Source organism: Ostrea edulis, chromosome 6 (genome assembly GCF_947568905.1).
Source record: "Ostrea edulis chromosome 6, xbOstEdul1.1, whole genome shotgun sequence".
Taxonomy (NCBI): Eukaryota; Metazoa; Mollusca; class Bivalvia; order Ostreida; family Ostreidae; genus Ostrea; species Ostrea edulis.
In genome coordinates this window covers 15,841,029-15,848,492 of record NC_079169.1, presented here as the reverse complement: position 1 = coordinate 15,848,492, position 7,464 = coordinate 15,841,029, and the positions used below count along the sequence as shown (strand labels likewise).

Here is a 7,464-nt window from a genome sequence, read left to right as displayed (position 1 = left end):
AATTTGTAAAACGGATACTGATGTAATGCCGAGTGATCGACCGGATATGGCGAGTTAAGCTAACTTAACTGTATATTATCACTGTCTGACTCGCCGGAGAGCTCCGAGAGGTCTACCTTGCTTTTGGAAAACATGACTGGGTTGTTGACGATTTTGATTCATTCCTAGAAAATGTATCGAATTCATCGATTAATTGAACTTTATCTTTTATTGTCAGTTCTCATCTCTGCCGTTATGGGGGAGGCTCGTGCACCATTACCTCGTACTTGGTGCTGTCATAATTGAAAAGTGCATTTCCAAAAATCTGGTTTTATTTTAAACTGATTACGACTCATCACCAGTTGCACTCTTTTACTTACCTGTGGCTTCCCTTGAGACACCCTTTGTGTAAACTGCGTGTGATCGACCGAATATCGACAGGTTGGTCATAGTGGGGTGACTGGTTTAAATACGATAATCAGAGCTAATTACGAGCAGTTGGGACCTTGTGTAATCCAAATACGACTGGCGTAACAATTAGGTTGGTGTATCGTCGAGGGGCCGGTTTACACAGGATTATTAAAGTTAATTGATAGCAGTTGGGACTGTGTAAGCCGGCCGGTATACAGAATACGCAGTATCCGGAGTACAGGGAATTATTAATAAAGGATTTGTTAAAGAAATGTTAGGAACTATATTTTGTGACCGGAATTGACAGAGCACCGAAGTACTCAGAGGCCGGTTTGGACAAATTATACTGTAGTTTTAAGCACGCGACTGAGAGAGCTTAATGATTTGAAAAAATACGTGTTCAAAGATCTTGCAAAGTCACACCCCGGATTAAGATTGTGAACTTACTTGGATCATCATCCCAATCTTGTGGTCTCCTAGCTCCAAAATACAGTGCACAGTGCAATGTTGACATAAAAGGCAGAGTAAAGTGTGATGTCATGTCTATGTTTTGACGTACGTCACAATACGACTGTGACATAGGTGGATCTTAGGAGTTCGTTTTATGCAACAAAGTATTTCCTGACTTATGTACAAGCAATGTAAACAAATGGCGATTGAGTAAATGAATATAGCTATAAGTAATGAACAGCACTTTTGAACTGCTCATGATCAATATGAATGGATTTTGATTTGAGGCAAATTCTCTGTGAATCGCTAGCGCGATTGGTCTCAAATCCAAATTCGTTCATACTGACCATGAACAGCTCAAAAAAGTGCTGTTCATTTCTTAAATATATCTATGTGTAGTAAAGGTAACAAACGGAGATCTGCTCAGTGTATTAATTAGTTTTTTAATGTATTGGTATTCATGGTGTCTTGTGTGATAGTAATGTCTTGAGAAAAGTTGTTTTTCTGTATACATTGCATTTATTCATTTGGTGTAGGTACGCCTCTATGAAAAGACTTCCTGAATATTCTTTCTTTAACTTTGTAAAATGAAAAACACCTTTTACCACTTGATATCATGATTGTCACGTGATTTTCCTGATGATATATATCTTAAATTAAGATGAAAAATGTGTCATATAGACATATACAAATTAGCTTAAAAATAGCAAGAAATTTATTCATTGACGGTTGTAATTTAAGAAAATATTTGTGCACACAGTATTATAATCATATCAAGCATTAGAAGTGTTAGAGAAGTAATACATTGACTTTATTTCCAGTATAGAATTGTTTTGATCAATTGGTCACACAAGTATCATTTTTGTGTCTAGTTTATAGAGCCTGTATAATTTCTAGGATAAGATGATTTACTAATTGCATGACTTAAATTAAGGAACAAGAAAAACTTTCAGACCTTACAGAAAGAGGCCACATATTAATTGAATGGATTATGTTTACATTTTGTGTAAATTTAATTGCTCAGAAATATATTTCGTCGTAATAAATATTAACTTTGTCACTCGCGCTATAATAAATTGACATAAAAGATCATAAATCAGGCTGTATAATTTTTTTGGAGTCAGTTTATTTCTAAACTATGCTGATGAGGATTACCAAATGATTTCAATTTCTTATTTTCTTCGTTTTTAACTCAGTGGAAAGCTCGAGTGTGGTTTTGTGATAGAAGTTGGTTTATATTTGTCTGCCTGTCTGTAATCTTTCCACATTTTCAACTTCTTCTTAAGAATCCCTGCAGCAATTTCCATCACAGTTAGCACAGAGAGCTATCGAGTTAGGGGAATTCAAGTGTCCTCAAATTAAGAACTACTCCTCCTACCAAGGAGAGATAATAAGGAAATAGGGAAAATAGTAGGTGTTGTTTACAAAACTTTTTTTAAAAACTCTGCATTTTGTAATGTCCAAAACATGCATGAAAGTTCTCTCAGGGACAGAAGAGGGCTAACTGGGTGGAATGTTTTACATAGAAAGACTCATATGTAACAAAATTCTTTAAATATTTTCTGCTGAAGAATCACAAATAGAATTTGTCATATGAAAATCATTTCGTGTTGCAAATTATTACTCAAGCCTGGGTATGGTTATAATAGAATTTTGAATTTTTACATTGAAATGTGTGAAGGAAAATTCTTTGAAAATCTTCCTCTCAAGGACCATTCGTGTACAATTTGTCAAACTGATATTAGAACACCTTATACATTGTAGAGTCTTTGTTTAAATTATGACTGGCACCAGGGTGGATCTGTAATAGAAGTTTGAAGTTTTACATAGGAAGATATAGTCAAATTCTTAGAAAATCTTCTCTGATTAAGAAACACAAGGATATGTATTGTCATATATGACAATTCAATATATACAAATATCCTCAGGTGGTGACTAGATTTAATTATGTTCAAACTGAGACCTCCAGGTTTGGGTTTAAAGGTTAAATGAGAAATATGTTGGAAGCTTCTTTGAAAATAAAAAATTTCAAGAACCACTCAATTTTCCAAATGATTGTGTAAGAATCCTTATTTATTTTAGATTCAGGTCTTATCAAACTACAACAACCGTGGCCAGGATTGATATTTTATGTAAAAGTATTTAGGAAAAATTTATTGATATAGTCATCTCAAGAACCATGCACAAAGATCATTTTTCAAAACAAAATATGCCATTCCTATCATGTTTTCATAGAATGCACTCAACTTTGTTCACATTATGATCCCCAGGGTAAGGACAGACCCTGATTGGGAATGTGCATCTGCTAAGGTGAGTGTTGTTGCCCATGGGTCTCATGTTACAGGTAATTCTAATTCACACTCCACAAACAGGAAAAAGTGAAATACCAGGATGAACGAACATGGTTCAGCTGTGGAATCGAGGCTCTTACTGAGATACATTTTCTCAAGACATGAAAATTTGACACTTGATACTAACACTATTAATTCAAAACGGTTGAAACCAGCAGCCAAAAAGTTTTCTTCATCTGAGCATTCCCCGAATCCCTCATATAGAAAATAAAACCTACAATGTTATGATCAGCTGTCAAAGGCTCACCTTTTCAAGAATTTTTTTTTTTAAGAATCCACACTTAATCTTTTTATATGTCTGTGTTTGAATTGGACTTATTATGGTACTATATATGTTGATGTATATACTAATATTCATGGGTAAGTAGGAAAAATATTTTATCGCTAAAATGTTGGGAGGGGGGGGGGGGTGATAAAAGTGAAGAAATTATCATTTCAGTGAACACTTCTCAAAGGTTTCATGTATTGAATTAAATATAAATTTCATGAGAGAAATTGTAATAAAAGTATTTCAGTTAGCTGGAGCATTTTTGTAGGTCAATTAAACAAATTAAAAATATTCAATTAGGTCCAAATTGTCTCTTTAAGGGACAAAATCAAAAGTTCAATATCTGACAAAAAACTAAATTCACATAGTTTTCACTAAGACCCCCCCCCCCCCCCCCCCCTTTAAATCGAAATATGATGAATGTTGAAATTAATCGATTAACAAGTACAAACATACGATCTGTATACCTTTTCTACTGTTTATTCACAAATGAAAATTTACATTAAAACCATTAAATACTCATTAAAATGTAATATTATTATGTAGTTTTTAACAGTCGCTTGTCTTTTTCCTTTTTCCACTAAAGTGTAATCAATGTTGGATGACAGAAACTTACGGGAGAATTTATCCCCCCTCCCCCTAACTATTTGAATTTAGATTTTTATCCAACATCAATCTTTTCATCTTGCCCCTAACAGAGGTAGAAAACGGACTATATGAAAACATTTTTAACTATATGATATTACCTAAAGTGATTTTTTTCTCGCAAGTAGCCGTATTCCTTTCAGAACACCTTTGCAATTTTCATTATCTGTCTTGTATATTGTTCAAAGTGTTTTCTAAATATTAGATTTTTTGAAGAGAACAGAAATATTTGAAGGGGTGGGAAAAGGAGTTAGTGTCTGTATAAAGTACCATTTTGATTGTTGATATATTTGCCCCCACAGAACTTCACTCCACAGGCGCTGGCACTTTGAGGAATGTCTCTCTCTCTTGAGGGGGGGATGTGGTAGTGTTACATATATGGCCTTCCTGCTAGTTCTGGCTAGAAGGTTAACCCTATCGTTCGATCAGTACAGCACTGGACTGTTGTGCCAGTTGTCCATGGTTTGATTCTCAGCAGAGGCACACGGTACTTGTCTGTTACATACTCTTTGTTTATCACTAATAATCTGCATCACACTGGTTGTAAAACCCTCAACCACTGATTTTAAAACCCTCAACCAGTGATTGTAAAACCCTCAACCACTGATTGTAAAACCCTCAACCACTGATTTTAAAACCCTCAACCACTGGTTGTAAAACCCTCAACCACTGATTGTAAAACCCTCAACCACTGATTGTAAAACCCTCAACCACTGGTTGTAAGACCCTCAACCACTGATTGTAAGACCCTCAACCACTGATTGTAAGACCCTCAACCACTGATTGTAAAGCCCTCAACCACTGATTGTAAGACCCTCAACCACTGATTGTAAAACCCTCAACCACTGATTGTAAAACCGTCAACCACAACCACTGATTGTAAAACCCTCAACCACTGATTGTAAAACCCTCAACCACTGGTTGTAAAACCCTCAACCACTGATTTTAAAACCCTCAACCACAACCACTGGTTGTAAAACCCTCAACCACTGGTTGTAAAACCCTCAACCACTGGTTGTAAAACCCTCAACCACTGGTTGTAAAACCCTCAACCACTGGTTGTAAGACCCTCAACCACTGATTGTAAGACCCTCAACCACTGTCTTAGGGTGATAATGATATAAAATGATTTGTGCAAGAGAAAATAATCATTCAGTTAACAAAGTCTTTGTTAATTCATTTTATTGAACTGTTCTTAACTTGGGAAGTGGTGATGGCACAAAAAGGAAAAATGTGTGTCTTGGAGCAACATGATTAAAAACAGAAAATCCATTATTTTGAACACTATGTACAAGAAAAAAGATGAATATGAAAAATATTTTCTCAAGTACAAGGTGACTGATATTGGTTTTCTTAGCTACTGATCGCAGTACTTCAGAAATGTGTGAATGCGCTGGGTTACTGTGAACTGAGACTTTTGCATTACATAGATTTTTTTTTTTTTTTTTTTTTTTTTTTTTTTTTTTTTTTTTTTACAATATTGTGTAGGTACCTTTTACAGTGCTTTTCAGAGAGATGAATCAAAAAGATGGTAATATATAAAAAAAAAAAAAAAAAAATTAAATGATATACAGTATTCTTAACATATAGTGTATCCACTAACATAAAGTAGTTCCTGTTTATAAAGTAGTGAGATCAGATCATGGGTATTTTTGCTATATAATTCATTGAAAAATATTGCTTCTAACACAATCTGATTGAAACCAGATCCTGAGATCCGCTCACTTAAATCGCTACACTAGGATCTGACGTAACCCCATATAGGGTCACATCCGCATGACCTTTCGTTAAGCCAATCAAATTGACCCAGTCGATTTATACCAACGATAATTTTTCTCCCATGAACCTTTGCGTCATTATTTACGTTAGAGATGCAAAAAAAAAAAAAAAAAAAGGGGGAAAAAAATGGCTGTGCGTTTAACAAACGACTGCACACCTTTCAAAACATGCGATTTAAACAACGTCTGTTTTCTCTGCGGGTTTTCTTTCATTCAAACGCTAAAAAATCCCGATGGAGTTCACAATTAAAGGAAAATGGCTGCGATTGTTTGGTTTGAAAGAAAACATATCGCAGCTAGATGCGACGTCACAATGCACCGTTTACGTCGACTGGCGTTATATTCCTCGCGTTATTTAAGTAAACCATCTTGAAAACTATTCAATTCGTACCCGTCCCTATTCATACATAAATCTGAATTCACAATTAATTTAATTTGGGTATTTCATATTGTACGTTTTGTTGTTTGAATGAACGGAATAGATTAGGCATTATTGCGAAAGTTTAAAATTCGTTATGCGAGAATATACAAATTTACAGTGTGGAATAAACTTCGTGGGAGAGAGATTACATCAATTTGTTTACGAATTGCTAGGAACCGCCTAAATAGCCATCATTGTCTGTATGACGCAATCTGACTGGCTGATAGTTCTCATGAATATTCCAAGCGAAAGGTCATGCGGACATGACCCCCTATGGGGTTACGTCAGATCCTAGTGTAGCGATCTAAGTGAGCGGATCTCAGGATCTGGTTTTAATCAGATTGCTTCTAACATATCTGCCTTTAACTTAATTCCACTGTAGTCACTAATGAAATAGAAATGACCATGCCGATTAATCGGATAGCTGTGTCCTTAGACAATAGTACTGTGGAAGAAGAAACACACAACTTTAAATACAATCTCAACGAGGCAAACTGTTGGAGGCTATTGATAATGGGGAGTAAGTCCACCTTCAGAAAGATATCGCACCCTGACCCCCCTCTCGAACCCCCCACCAATTAGGAGACCTTTTTCAAAACAAAAGTTTCCTTTCGATTGATCAATATTATTACAGATGGACCAATATTAATTTACAGAAGGCTAAAAATTTTGTGCAGGCATATTTCTTAGATTGATGGTTTTAAATAACAAAGATGGGTGGTTTAAATAACAATATTTTATTGTATTACATGCAAGGGAGATGTTTTTTCGGCATTAGCTACACTGAGAGGCTTTGTTGAACATAAACAAATATGTACTGATCAGACTGCTATTACCAATATGTCCATTTTTATTTGATTTTTGAATGTCAGAATCGAAATCTTATTGGAATAAAAAAATGCAGCCAGAAATGGGGTGCATGGCAAAGGTAATTCATAAAATCAAAATTTGATTTAAAAACAAAATTTCAATTTTTCAGTTAAATAATACACCACTTATAATGTATATTGCTTACCCCTGAAATACGAAATAAACAAAGTTTACTGTATGAGTATTTACATTCGCTGAATCTTTTCTCTTGTACATTTCTTTTGAAATTGATCTTGCTTTCATCTGTGACAATGAATACATGTTTATTGCAAACTAGTTCGATCCATTTTT

The 7,464-nt window shown here is 34.9% G+C and overlaps 1 protein-coding gene across 11 annotated transcripts in view; it reads left to right on the top strand.

The window, feature by feature from the left end:
- The window catches only part of LOC125647644 (zinc finger protein 27-like), an 82,180-nt gene that overhangs the window by 45,808 nt on the left and 28,908 nt on the right, over positions 1 to 7,464 (top strand). The gene's annotated exons all lie outside the window — the stretch shown is intronic.